Below are 14,951 nucleotides of genomic sequence, written 5' to 3'. Positions count from 1 at the left end.
CCCCCAATGTGATTGCCACTCCATTGACTAGTAGAGGCAGGGGGATATGGCCATAACCCACATACTCCCTTACTCTTTTAGGGGGTCTTGAGCTACATGGGTGCAAAGATTCCTGAATGTGAAGTTTGCACCTCCACTCCAGCTCTTGCCTGTGCATCTTTGAAGAAGCTGGACACTCTCTGGCCTGTCCCGTTGTCATATAGTCAATCAAAAAATGTGCACAGGGAGTCTAGATAAAATTTTCAGGCAAGAATCAAAATCAAACATATTCCCTCTCATCTCATCATCATTTGTGCAGATGAGGGATAACTCTTTACTCTCAGTGCAACTTGTGGTGAGAAAGCAAGATGATCTGTAGTCCATGTGCCTAGATAGGACTTTCAACCACCAGGTATTCTATTATTAAAAAGGGGCTGGATTACTTTATTTTGACTTTCTTTTTGAGGACAATTTGTGAAATAGCCTAGTGTCATGAATGAGCAAAATAAAGGATCAAAACAACAACTATATGTTGTTTCTAAACTCAAAACAAAAGTTTAAATTAGGGCTGTCAAGTGAGTAAAAAAATTAATCATGGTTATTCATGCTGATAAACATAATAAAATAACATTTATTTCAATATTTTTGGATGTTTTCTACATTTTCAAATATATTGATTTCAATTACAACACAGAATACAAAGTGTATAGTGCTCAGTTTATATTTATTTATTACAAATATTTGCACTGTAAAAAACAAAAGAAATAGTATTTTTCAATTAATCTAATACAAGTACTGTAGTGCAAACTCTTTATCATGAAAGTTGAACTCACAATGTAGAATTATGTACAAAAAAAACTGCATTAAAAAATAAAAGTAAAATTTTCGAGCCTATAAGTCCACTCAGTCCTACTTCTTGTTCAGCCAATTGCTCAGACAAACAAGTTTGCTAAAGTTTGCAGGAGATAATGCTACCTGCTTTACAATGTCACCTGAAAGTCAGAACAGCCGTTCTCATGGCACTGTTGTAGCCGGTGTCACAAGATATTTATGTGCCAGATGTGCTAAAGATTCATATGTCTCTTCATGCTTCAGCCACCATTCCAGAGAATATGCATCCATGCTGATGATGGGTTCTGCTCGATAACGATCCAAAGCAGTGCAGACTGATGCATGTTCATTTTCATCATTTGAGACAGATGTCACCAGCAGAAGGTTGATTTTCTTTTTTGGTGGTTCGGGTTCTGTAGCTTCCGTATCGGAGTGTTGCTCTTTTAAGACTTCTGAAAGCATGCTCCACATCTTGTCCCTCTGATTTTGGAAGGCACTTCAGATTCTTTAACCTCGAGTGCTGTAGCTATCTATTAATCTCACATTGGTACCTTCTTTGTGTTTTGTTAAATCTGCAGTGAAAGTGTTCTTAAAATGAACAACATGTGCTGGGTCATCATCCGAGACTGCTGTAACATGAAATATATTGCAAAATGCGGGTAAAATAGAGCCAGAGACATATAATTCTCCCCCAAGGGGCTGAGTCATAAATTTAATTAACACATTATTTTTTAACAAGCGTCATCAGCATGGAAGCATGTCCTCTGGAATGGTGACCGAAGCATGAAGGGGCATATGAATGTTTAGCAATTCCGGCTATAACAGTGTCATGTGAATGCCTATTTTCACTTTCTGGTGACACTGTAAATAAAAAGTGGGCAGCATTATCTCCTGTAAATGTAAACAAACTTGTTTGTCTGAACAATTGGCTGAACAAGAATTAGGACTGAGTGGACTTGTAAGCTCTAAAGTTTTGCATTGTTTTGTTTTTGAGTGGTTATTTTTTGTACATAGTTCTACATTTTTAAGTTCAATTTCCATGATAAAGAGATTGCACTACAGTACTTGTATTAGGTGAATTGAAAAATACTATTTCTTTTGTTTATCATTTTTACAGTGCAAATATTTGTAATCCAAATAATATAAACTGAGCACTGAACACTTTGTGCTTTGTGTTGTAATTGAAATCAATATATTTGAAAATGTAGAAAAACATCCAAATTATTTTAATAAATTTCAATTAGTAGTCTATTTTTTAACAGTGCAATTAAAACTGCGATCAATCATGATTAATTTTTTAAAACACGATTAATTTTTTTTGATTTATTTGCATGAATTAACTGCAATTAATTGACAGCCCTAGTTAAAATCATACCGAAACACTGGTTTGGAATCACATCTGTCCTTACTAGGCTGCATATGACAAATATGAAAGAAACAGCATCCAGGAAAAAAAGTGCTCCTCTGCTAAGGGAAAAAAAAATCACAATCTTTTCTTTGGGGGAGAAATAGTCTTCATTTCCTCCTTTAAAAAACAGACCATTGGACCTATTATTAGCATTTTGTACAAAGCTTCACACAAGAAGGTCCTTAAATTGTTAGGCTCATTAAGTCACTCCATAAAATAGCATGATGGAGCTCCAAGCTTATTATCTCAGGCTGACTTCCAGAAAAGATTTGAAGTTTACATGTAAAAATATTTTCCCACTAAATTTCTGGAATCTGAGAGTCAAGCTGTGTTCTTTCTGACTCATGCATCACCATCATAATAATTCTGCAACCAGAACTTAGCTAACGATATTGTTGCTGAAGTGCAAGTCAGAATGGAATCTAGCCCGGTCTCTCCTCATTGCATTGGCTCTGTAGTGCTTGCAAGAAATAATAAAAAATAGCAAATCCTTCTTTTACTCAGAAATATATACAAGGAGCAGATCCACTAAAAAAGAAGGCCTCATTTTTCTGACAACAACCATATTTCAAGCAAATTGAGAAGACTCATATTTTAAAATATAACAACCCGGGATTCTCCATGGGGATTGGGGATTCTCCCCATATCACAGAGCAGCACAGTCCCGCCAAGTGTCATGCATCTCATGTGGGACTCAGACATTTGGCAGCCCTGTCATGCCGGCATGCAGCTCAGGTGGCTGGCCTCTTTCTGGTAGGCAAAGAGAAGCTGCTGCTCTTGCTGCCGGAGATTCTGATGAGTTAGGGATAAAAATGAGTTATTTCTACTGCAAGTTGGGGGCAGCGAAGAGCTGCTTCCAGCCATGGTCCTATACTTCAGGGGAGTAGAAGTATCTCTTACCTGCGATGATAAATATCATCATGTGTGGAAAATAATGGCAGATAGGTGGTATGATCCCACGATTAGTGCACAAGCCTAGAATTTAGGAGACCTATGGTCAAAGCCCCTGCTCTACCACAACCTTCCTGGGTGATCTTGGGCAAGTCATTCAGCCTCCCTGTGCCTCATCTCCTCCTGTGAGAATAGTACTTCCCCACCGCACAGGGCTATTGTACCAAAAAATAAATTAAAAATTGTGCAGTGCTCAGATAATGGAGGCCACATAAGTGCCATAGATAGTTCAAGATTTTCAGAGTCCAGAGTATATAGAAGCAGGCATAGCAAGATTTACATTATAAATAGCTTTAGTACGCCAGACACAAATGGAACTTTCAGCCATGTTGTCCATGATGTCATAGGCATATGCTCTAGTAAAATATATATGTATGAACTTTTTCCCTCTTTATTATTATTTCCATTTTATAATAGCAACAACAGCCTGCAGGCAATGCATTTTCTGGCATGTCCTGGGTGGTTGAAGTCATCTGGCCTTCCTGATGCCACGTAATACATTCAAGGTGTTCAGTACTGATAACTAAGCACTGATGCACTTCCTGGACTTTCCTACTGCATCAATAACACACTGCCAATACTTGCTAGCTAGTGTAACTTTTATGTGTCAAAACTTGAAGAAAAGTCACCGAGTTTTATATACATACTAAAATATCTATGTGATCTGCATAAATAAGTCACCCTAAATAAATACAGTCTAGTTTCATATTTAATTTTTTTGAGCATTCCCAAATGGAAGGCTTAATTTTTTGTTACCAAAGGCATTTTCTACATGATCATGATGCCTGTGATATCCCATAGATTAATGCAGCTTTATTTATTAATATGCAGAGAGCAAGTGTTAGTAAGTGCATGCTTCTGACAGCCCCTGCAGTTACGAATAAAGCAGCTAATGAGAAGAAAAACTGCCCATATTGCCTAGCTCCCAAGGCTCAAGCCATCTTTAAGATAGAATGCAATGACAAATGATACTTTTCACCTTTATATATATCATCTTTCCAAGATTATAGATTGAGATGGATAGCTTTTTAGAATAACACTACCACAAGCATTAGACACAGATCAAATGTTTGCCTCCAGCATGAATGCTATACAATGCAGCAAACATGTTCCAGAATAAAATGAAATGCACTAATTGTTAGATGGAAAGTATGTAGTTATATTCTTAAAGCAAATTAACGTCCAGTAATTTAAAAAATCCAAGCTCATTGATAAATTTCGCTGAGTCTTCCTTGAAAAAAAACTCTGGTAACAATAAGTACAGGTATTTTCTTCTAAGATTTCTCACATTTTGGTGTAAATAATTATAGCTCCACTGAAGTCAACAGATCTATACCAATTTACACCAGTTGAGGATCTGGTCCAACTCGTCGTTTTTCAGGAGAAGCCCACATAATAAGCAACCTTTGGATAATTAAAGCAAAACATTCTAAGATAGAAATGTAGTCACCCTTGTAGCTGTGTTTGCACAATCCTGTAAGATGCTGAAAACTCTCTCTTGAGAGGCACTGAGCAGCCATGACTTCCACTGAAATTTAGTGAGCTCAGCATCTTGCAAAATTGGGCTCAAAATTACATTGTTAGCAAGTATTTAAAAAGCCCTATAATATCAGCTTGGTTTCTACTTATATCACTTCATTTTAGGGAAGAGCAGACATTGAGAGAAAACAATCTCAAATAATTGCCAAAAACTAGAGAGAGAAGGTGGGTGAGGTAATATCTTTTATCACTTGTCTCTCTCACCAACAGAAGTTGGTCCAATAAAAGATATTACCTCACCTACCTTATCTCTCTAATATCCTGGGACCAACATGGCTACAACAACATATGCCAAAAACTAGGCAGCACAATCTATTTTTCTTCTATATTTTAACCCTTTTTCTTACTTTCTTTCTTCTTTCAGGCAACAATTGTGAGCAGAATTTTGGTGGCAGAAAGAAAGGCAGGAAGGAGTTAGCAGAAAATTAAAAGTATCTGGAGGGAGGGCAACTTGTTCATGCATCTCTGGGGGCCATAATTCACTCCTGTGGCTTCTGTTTCTTTCCCCCAACTTCACATATTTCTAATCCCTACTGCAGTAAACAGTGAAAAATAATGAAAGCTCTCAAAGCTTCCGTGGTTCCCTAGCCAACTATCTTCTCCTTCTCAGTCCAAATGAGAGAAAAGCTTTTCCTCTGTGAACCAGAGTTGTACTTTTGGGGCCAAATCCTCCATGGTTGCAAATGAGGATAGCACCATTGACCTCAACAGAGCTATGCTGATTTACACAGCTGAAGATAAGGGCCTTTGTATCCAATACTGTTGTAAATTAAATTATTACAATCGTCACATTTTTTTTTGCTTCTCTGAGGGTCCTCAAGTTGTTATTTTTATAACTGTTACTGTTCATGCATTACATCTTGAAAGCAATGTGTCATATAAGGATGAAACTCTGCTCCCAGTTATAGCACAGTAAATCTGAAGTAATGCCATTGGTTTCTGAGGAGTTACTCCATTTTATATACTGATGTAACTGCAAACAGAATTTGCATCCTATATATTATTTAGCATGCTTATAGAATGACTTTCCAAGGGAGTTAAGTGGCAATCTGAGCCAAAATGTTAAAAGACGACTAACTGAGCCAGTCTTCCCAGAAACAGAGCCAGAAAGAACTGACGGAGCTGGCACACAAGGAGTCCAGATGGCCTTCAAGGTACTGTAAACTACCCAGAAGATGCAAAAAATAAGGTGTCATGAACATTTGTTATCTGCTAAACGTTTGTAAAGCAAAAACTGACACTTTCCTCCAAGTGAAATCTTAATATGGAAAAAGTGAAATTTACCAGAAAGAGGGATTTCCAGTTACTGTTTCAATTTGGTTTGGGTCTAACAAGTTTACAGGTTTTTTTTGCATCTGTATTACAGACTCTCAACCACACTCTTCTGTGTTCTAAATTCTTCTCTACATTTTACTATTCATCAAGAAGAGAATTACAGGATGTAGATTTTGGACTGTATCATTCTTCATTCTACTTACAATCTTTGTCATCAGAATGGATGAGTTTTGTTCCATGTTCTGTTTCTTATTGCAACTGTTCTCACAGAATTTATTGTGGAATTTAAAAAGTACTATATTTAAGGGAACATAATAATAGTATATACAATATTCTGTCCTTTAAGTGGCTGGACATTTCACCTCCACATCACAGGTTAATTAATCTATCAGGGATACAATGGAATATCAGTCATAATATTGCACATGGAAGAGTTATAAAATACAGAAGCATAATACTAAACACTAAAATAATATTTTAAAATGGCATTAATGCTTTGACACCTCTTGCCAAAAGCCAATAAACTGAAGTGTCCAGTGGCATCTATTGAGGATGTTGAGTATTATCTTTGTTTGAGCCTCACACTCAGCAGATTATTTAGTTTAATAATTCACTTCTTTAGAACAGGTTGTGTCTTCCAATAAGTTTGGATCATGTATTATATACAAATAATAATAAATAATAACAATCCTCCTCCGACTGACAAAAAGGGAAGAAGGAGAACCCGGGGACCTACAGACCAGTCAGCCTCACCTCAGTCCCTGGAAAAATCACGGAGCAGTTCCTCAAGGAATCCATTTTGAAGCACTTGGAGGAGAGGAAGGTGATCAGGAACAGTCAACATGGATTCACCAAGGGCAAGTCATGACTGACTAACCTGATTGCCTTCAATGAGGAGATAACTGGCTCTGCTGATATCGGGAAAGCAGTGGATGTGATACATCTTGACTTTAGCAAAGCTTTTGATATGGTCTCCCACAGTATTCTCACCAGCAAGTTAAAAAACTATGGACTGGATGAATGAACTATAATGTGGATAGAAAGCTGGCTAGATTGTCGGGCTCAGCGGGTAATGATCAATGGCTCGATGTCTAGTTGGCAACCAGTATCAAGCGGAGTGCTCCAGAGGTCCGTCCTGAGGCCGGTTTTGTTCAACATCTTTATTGATTATCTGGATGATGGGATAGATTGCATCCTCAGCAAGTTTGCGGATGACACTAAGCTGAGGGGAGAGGTAGATATGCTGGAGGGTAGGGATAGGGTCCAGAGTGACCTAGACAAATTGGAGGGTTGGGCCAAAAGAAATCTGATGAGGTTCAACAAGGACAAGTGCAGAGTCCTGCACTTAGGATGGAAGAATCCCATGCACTGCTACAGGCCAGAGACCGACTGGCTAAGTAGCAGTTCTGCAGAAAAGGACCTGGGGATTACAGTGGATTTGAAGCTGAATATGAGTTAGCAGTGTGCCCCTGTTGCCAAGAAGGCTAATGGCATATTGGGCTGCATTAGTAGGAGCACTGCCAGCAGATCGAGGGAAGTGATTATTTCCCTCTATTGGGCACTGGTGAGGCCACATCTGGAGTATTGCGTCCAGTTTTGGGCCTCCCACAATAGAAAGGATGTGGACAAATTGGAGAGAGTCCAGCGGAGGGCAATGAAAATGATCGGGGGCTGGAGCTCATGACTTATGAGGAGAGGCTGAGGGAACTTGTTTAGTTTGCAGAAGAGAAAAGTGAGGGGGGATTTGATAGCAGCCTTCAACTACCTGAAGGGGGCTCCAAAGAGGATGGAGCTAAGCTGTTCTCAGTGGTGATAGATGACAGAACAAGGAGCAATGACCTCAAATTGCAGTGGGGGAGGTCTAGGTTGGATATTAGGAAACACTATTTCACTGGGAGGGTGGTGAAGCACTGTAATGGGTTGCCTAGGGAAGTGGTGGAATCTCCATCCTTAGAGGTTTTTAAGGCCAGGCTTGACAAAGCCCCAGCTGGGATGATTTAGTTGGTGTTGGTCTTGCTTCGAGCAGGAGGTTGGACTAGATGATCTCCTGAGGTCTCTTTCAACCTTAATTTTCTATGATTCTTAACAAGGTTTTCCAGCTATTATATAAGGTAAACACAAGTGTACAGCTATTTATTTACTGTCCTTGATCCATGTGCTCAAATTCCACTAACTTCAATAGAAGCTTTGCATGGAAACCAAAGACAATTTACAAAAACACTTAGATATACATAAAAGAGACAAAGGGGTGAGGTAACATATTTTACTGGACCAACTTTTGTTGGTAAGAGAGACAAACTTTTGAGCTACACAGAGCTTTTCTTCAGGTCTAGGAAAGGTATTGAGAGTGTCACAGCTAAATACAAGATCAAAGTGATAGTTCAGCACACATAGTTTGCACATATTCTAACACAATATTTCTCAACCTATTCGATACCAGGGACAGACTTGCTGCCTTCCTAAACTGTGTCAGGGAGATCTCAGGGCCTGGTGCCAGTGTTGATCATTGTAGCAGTGAAGCTATGTCTGCATCCTGAAATAAATCTTTCCTGAACCCTCTCTTCTGGCCTTCAAGCAACCCTCCAACCTCTCCAAGCTCATCATCAGAAGCCAGCTCCCCACAGCACAGGACATGCCTATCACATGTGCTGTACTTCATCCAGTGCACTAAATGCCCCAATAACAACTATGGGGGTGAAACCTGACAATCAGTACACTCTTGAATGAACTTACACAGGAAAATGATAAAAATCAAAAACACTGTATCACCTGTGGATGAGCACTTTTCACAAAGGGACCACTCTATATCTGATCTCTCAAAGTAAATCTTCAAAGTAAATCTGCACAACACTTTCAAAAGATGAGCCTGGGAGCATAAACTCATTACTCTGCTAGATACTAAAAATCATGGACTGAACAGAGACACTGGATTTACAGCTTATTACAACAATCTGCAACCCATTAACCCCCACATTTTGTTCTATGACTACAGGGGTCTTAATGGGCCACTTCACCTTGAATGGTCCCTTAGAATATATACTAACTACTTATCTATGCATAACAGGTTAAATACGTTTCAAGAGAATATTTTATATTAACCCAACAGGCTGTTAAATCCCTGATACCTAAGATACCCATCGTGATTTTTAAACATGTTTGTGAATCATACGTATTTATACGGAAGCTCAAATGAAATAGAGTCACAAAGCAACCCTGTGTTTACACACTTATTTCAGCATTGGCTTGACATTCTCAGTTAAATGCCATAAAATACGGTAAATTCTCAATGGGCCAGTTTCTGCTCTCACAACCATATAAATCAGCAGTAAATCCACGCAAGTCAACAGTTACAACAATGTACGGCTGGTGTATGAGAGATCAAAATGAGACCCAATTGCTGTAATTTTCTTAGATTTGTAGATTAAGAATGGAAAATTTACAGCCCGGGATAAGACTGGGTATTCAGCACTTTCTAACAATTAGGCCTCTTCAAGTTGTCTCAGGTTGGGTATCTCAGAGCTGAGAAACCCAAAATAGCTAATCACTTTTGAAAATCTTGGCTCACATTTTTATTTAGGGCCCATTGCTATTTTTTCGAATGGAAAGTGGTGAGACTACTTTCCAGTTTGGGTGTACAAGACAAAGCAAACTCAAAACAAGAGATACAAAGGTACTCAAACCCAACAGAATGGTTAGTTTTTTAATTCCAATCGTTATATGTGCTTTCTCACTTCAGTTAATAGTCACATCAAAGTACCATCGCCTTGTCTGTCTCCTTAGCTGTTCCTGAGTGGATTCACAGAGTGTAACCAAATCACCATAAAGAGAAAGTTAAAATCCAAGAAATAAAATAGTTACATTTGCTGCTAACGATCCTTTTGGCTGCTCAGGCTTTGGTCCTTCGTGAAACAGGAAAAACATACTGATGCTGAGTTTTTTTACATTAATTCATGCTATTTACACAGTCTGCCATTTAATATTAGTGAATGGTGGCTGTTCACTTATAGTGAAATTCTCTCCTGCCTACATAAATCCAGAGTAATCAGGCTTTGTGCAAGAATATAAACACAGGTGGGGGGGATGGAATTTGTCTTCCCAGCTTGCCAGCAGACCATGTAACTGCAATGCAGCTCTTTTGCAGCTAATGCTTCAGACTATGGAATACCCTATGCAGACCTAGTGCAGTGATTTTAAGCCATTGGATTTGCATCAGTACCTATTCCTTGATCGCCTTCGAGTAACATCCCTCTCTGCACATTCCTATTTGCATCAGGCACACCACTGGTATTTGATAAACAACAAATCATTCTGCCATTCTGACTGCCTGGAACAAAATGTTGGGATTGGCACTGTCAGGTCCTCATATAAATCCTACTTCCCTAATGCTCATGTCTTAGTACTATTTATGATTGTATTGCATTCTAGTATAGGTTTTTCATCCTGTCCTCTAAAAACTTCCCTAAGGCTCTATTCTTGGCCCTCTTACTTTTTCTCCTTCTACCTTATCTCCCAAGATAACATTCCTAACATTCTGTCTTCCATCTTTCTGTCTTTTTCTAAACTGCCCACATCATGCTATACCCTGATTTCCCACTCCTGAATGCTTCAGAGACTGAAGACCTCTTTGTCTCAATCTCTCTGTCACCCTCTCATTCTCTTTAATTTAGACCTTAATTTTGCTCCCAAGGTCATATGTTGGTATGTCCACAGTGCACCAATAGTCGGTTTGAATTCATGCACAATATATCTTACCTTTAGGACTCTCTTAAATTAAGACTCAAGAGCCCCTCACAGTGTCCTGTATGTGAAAATTTGCCTTCACTACTTCTGCAATATTGCTAGAATTTGTCTTTGCCTCACTTGAAATTCTTAATGCTTTAATCACTTACTCCCTTGCTGCCACCATTCCCTCTTGTTTATTGTCTTCCTAAATTCCTATTATCTAGAAAAACAAATACTATGCCAAGAAACAGAATTGATCATCTATATCTATACTATTGGCATCTGCACTGGCTTCCTATACATCTCAAAATCACATTAAAAATTGCCTTCCTAATTTTCAAAATTCTTGAGACACTTGCTCCAGCCTATTTTTCCTTTGTCTGCCTCAGCTTCCCCATCTACAAAATATGTATCCCTTTTTGTAAAGTGCTTTGAGATTGATGGATGAAAAGTGCTACATAAGAGGCAATTATTATTAATAACAACTTTATGACCTTGTATCCATCTCTTGACTCCATTACCCCAGATTTGGTCTCTTTACAATATTGCTTTAGTTGGATGTTCATCTTTTACTTGAGCTGGCCCATTTTTCTGGAACTGATTTGCCTTCTGTCCCCCTATCCCTTTCATCTTGATCACTTCTTTTCTATAAACTGTTTCTTAAGAACTTCTTTCACTCTTTCTCTTCAGCTTATGATGGATGGATTCTTGCTGTAAAGCGTTTTGTGATACTGTATATTAGAGGATATTATATTTTAAAAAAACTACCACATATTTGATTGTCAAAGATGCATACTTCATCAAATTTTCCATTCAGAAAGTACCAGCCGATCTTATCCTACAAAGAGGTAGACACACAAAAGGGAGGGATGCAAGCTACTGTGATTGCCACTAAAATAAACACTTCCTGCAATGTAGTGTTTGCCTCACTAGAAATTCCATGGCAGGATCACCTGACTAAGAACATCAGAACAGCCATACTGGGTCAGACCAAAGGTCCATCAAGCCCAGTATCCTGTCTTCCGACAGTGACCAATGCCAGATGCTTCAGAGGATATGAACAGAACAGGTAATTATCAAGTGATCCATCCACTGTAGCCCATTCCCAGCTTCTGGAAGCACAGATTATAGGCAGCACAGGTAGACTGTAGATTCCTCTGGCTAACGTTGTCTGGCATTTTCAATTATAATATCCTCCCTTCAGTTGCTTATAACTTTGCCAGACTCAATCCATTTGGACCAAAATTTCTCATGAACAGTGCGTTTCCCTCAGGCTGAAGGTTTCTGGAAAGTTTCAGGTAAAATGATTTAGTCATTTCTCAGAATGAGATTAAGGGGAAATAAATTTGTTTTGCACATGTTAAAAAAATAAAATGATCATAACTGATTTGTTGAAAAGTTCTGGCACCTCCATGCTTTGGTGCAGGGACTAAACATTTGGCAGGAAGATCACCCTAGTGTCAGCGCTGTGCCTTTTGCTGTCCCCATGAAAAATCACCCGAATTTGGCCGAATTATAAATCTCAGTTTGTATGTGCTCTGCAGAGACTTGTTAGGTCATACATCTCTGGAGATTTCATCTGCACTGAGCATGCTCCATCCCCTCATTGCTCCTACCTGTAACTGAGCTATGCATTCCCCAGGCAGTGAGGAAGAGGAGGAAGGAGGAGGAGGAAACCTGACTGGGATTCAGAGAGGGAAGGTAGGAGTGGGAAAGGGAGGAGGCATGGGCAGGACTCAGGAGGAGCAAGGGCATGAATTGGGTGGAGAATAGCAGTTGGAGCAGGACAGGAGCCAAGCAGCAGGCAGGTAGGTGGGAGTCAGAGGAGACAGACATGTATGGTAGGAGCAGAAGGGAACAGGAAGAGGTTGAGGTGGGGGAAAGAGGCAGAAGGATCTGTAACCACTAGAGCACAATCCCCTATAGAACATGGAGTTGAACCCAAGAGTCCTGAGTCTCAACACTCCTTCACTGTCTAGGAAATTGCTGTGACACCACTGGCGCTTTTAGTGTCTCATCTCCTTCTAGTGGTGGGTCCACTTTCCACAGCTACCAGTTAAGTTACTCTCTTAGCTCATGTGGAGCTTCAGCAGTAGAGAACCATGCTCTGAATCTAAAGATTCCAAACTTCCTGATGACCCATGCTGGAAGCTGGTATGGTTCCACCTTATTAAACTTTTGTTTTTTCAATTTCTATTTTTATTAAAAACATAGGAAATGACATCCAAAAATATTACAGTTGCAAAGTCAAGCTCTCATAAGTTAGGAAATGCCAGAAATAAAGGGTTGGTGTGCCCCCTCTACTCCACCCGTGCGTATACATTCTGACAGTGTTTAATTACATGATCACATGTGATTGTGTCTACAGAATCCCTCTTTCAGGGCCCAGGATGGACTTGCTCTGGAATATTAGGACCCCTCCCTCATTTGTTGCAAAAGTTTGAACTCAGGTGGTGAATGAGGCAGGGAACTCCCGGAAAACAAAGAATGGCCTCATGACTAAGGCAACTGAATTCTCCAGACTTTCTGGAGAAAAATTCTATCCCTGCTTCTGCCACAGAGTGGGCCAGTCACTTAGGGGAGGGCTACACTGTGCAGTTGTCGCCAAAACTTTTGTCTTTCGCGGGTACTTAAAAAAGTCCCCCCGCGAAAGACAAAAGTTTTGCTGACGCAAGAGGCAGTGTGAACACGGCTTTGCTGGCAGGATCATTGTCCTGCTGACAAAGCTTATGCCACTTGCGGGGCTGGAAGTATTTTGTCGGCAAAAGTGCCAACAAAATACCGCAAAAGAGCGTTCGCACTTGTTGACTTTTACCGACAAGGCTGTATCAACACAGCCTTGTCGCTAAAAGCTCCGAAGTGTAGGCAAGCCCAGAAACTAAACTTTTCGCATGGGGAAACAGTGTGTTCCTCATTTTCTTTTGATTTGCAAAAGTGCTCAGCACTCTGAATTACAGGAGCTCTGCTCTGAATATATGAAGTGTTATAACATTCTAAGTACTCTGAAAAATCGGGCCCTAAATCTCTGAACTTGGGCATCCAGAATTAGTTGACACTTTTGACGGTTTTGGCTTTAATCCTTGGCTTCACCTCATAGGGGTGTTCTGAATATAAATTCATTAACATTTGTAAAGGACTAAGATACTACGATGAAAGCACCATAGAAAAGCCCATGAGGAAATTAATAATTCTGTGTTCAGTGTGGGGTTTAGATGGTGTGCAGTAAATAATACATGGGACCACACACTGAATTATGAGGATAAAAAGAAATATTGAATAGCTCCCATTCAGTGAGGACCATCTACCATGCACACTAAATGAGGCAGAAGTTCTGTGGGAAAAAATAACATGTGAACATATAATGAAGGACTATATCATAATGCACAAGGGGGAACAATTAAGAGGGCAACCTTAATTCTGGCACCTCCTAACTTTTGAGTGCTTGACTTTGCAACCTTAACATTCTTTTAATATATATATTTTTGGGGTGAAATATAACAGTGAAATAAATACTGACCAGATAGTACCACAGATAATTGCAGAACTAGGGCCAAACTTCCTGAGCAGAACCCCTAAATGACACTCAAATATTTTGTCCTAATACCCATATTTATACATGCAAACTCCGTAATGGCACATTAAAAGGAATAATTGCATACGTAAGTACATGCATGTACAAATGAAAAATGAATTATGCATGTACAAATGAAAAATGTGCATGCATAACAGGTATGCATATAAACGGTGTGGATGCAATTTAAGCGTCCCCTTTTGAAATGTTATCCCATTATATAATTTATTACGTTAGCCTTCTAAGGCTAGAAGACTGAAAATGTCTAGTGAGAAACTAATTAAGTACAAAGTGGGCTCCAGAGGTTATTGCCCCCAAAATTGACATTTGCAATGGTGACATTTTGTTACTGGGGTGCATAATAGAGAATTGGATACCTTGTAATTAAGGCTCAGCTTAACACACTCATGCAGGGACATAAGGGGGGAAAAGACCTCTCACTTCCCTCTCTGGCCTGCCTGGATCATTGCCCAGACACTGGGTGGAGAGAGCTGAGCTGGTTCTTCCTGTGCAGGGGGTGGGCGGCGGCTGGGGAATGGGCAGAGCTTTGGTTGCACTCACCCTAACACACAAGTGAGTAGAGCTAAATTGGCTTGAGGGGAAGATGGAATATCCATACCTGGTAAAGGGTTGCAACAAACTACTCCATTCCCTTCCTTCCCCAGAGCCAGGGAG

General features: G+C 39.6%; 1 protein-coding gene across 12 annotated transcripts in view; it reads right to left on the bottom strand.

The window, feature by feature from the left end:
* LDB2 (LIM domain binding 2) overlaps positions 1–14,951 on the bottom strand; it is a 322,964-nt gene that overhangs the window by 32,423 nt on the left and 275,590 nt on the right. The window lies entirely within an intron of this gene.

The sequence above is a fragment of the Mauremys mutica genome, chromosome 5 (assembly GCF_020497125.1).
Source record: "Mauremys mutica isolate MM-2020 ecotype Southern chromosome 5, ASM2049712v1, whole genome shotgun sequence".
Lineage (NCBI taxonomy): Eukaryota > Metazoa > Chordata > Testudines > Geoemydidae > Mauremys > Mauremys mutica.
This window is presented reverse-complemented; position numbering and strand designations above follow the sequence as displayed.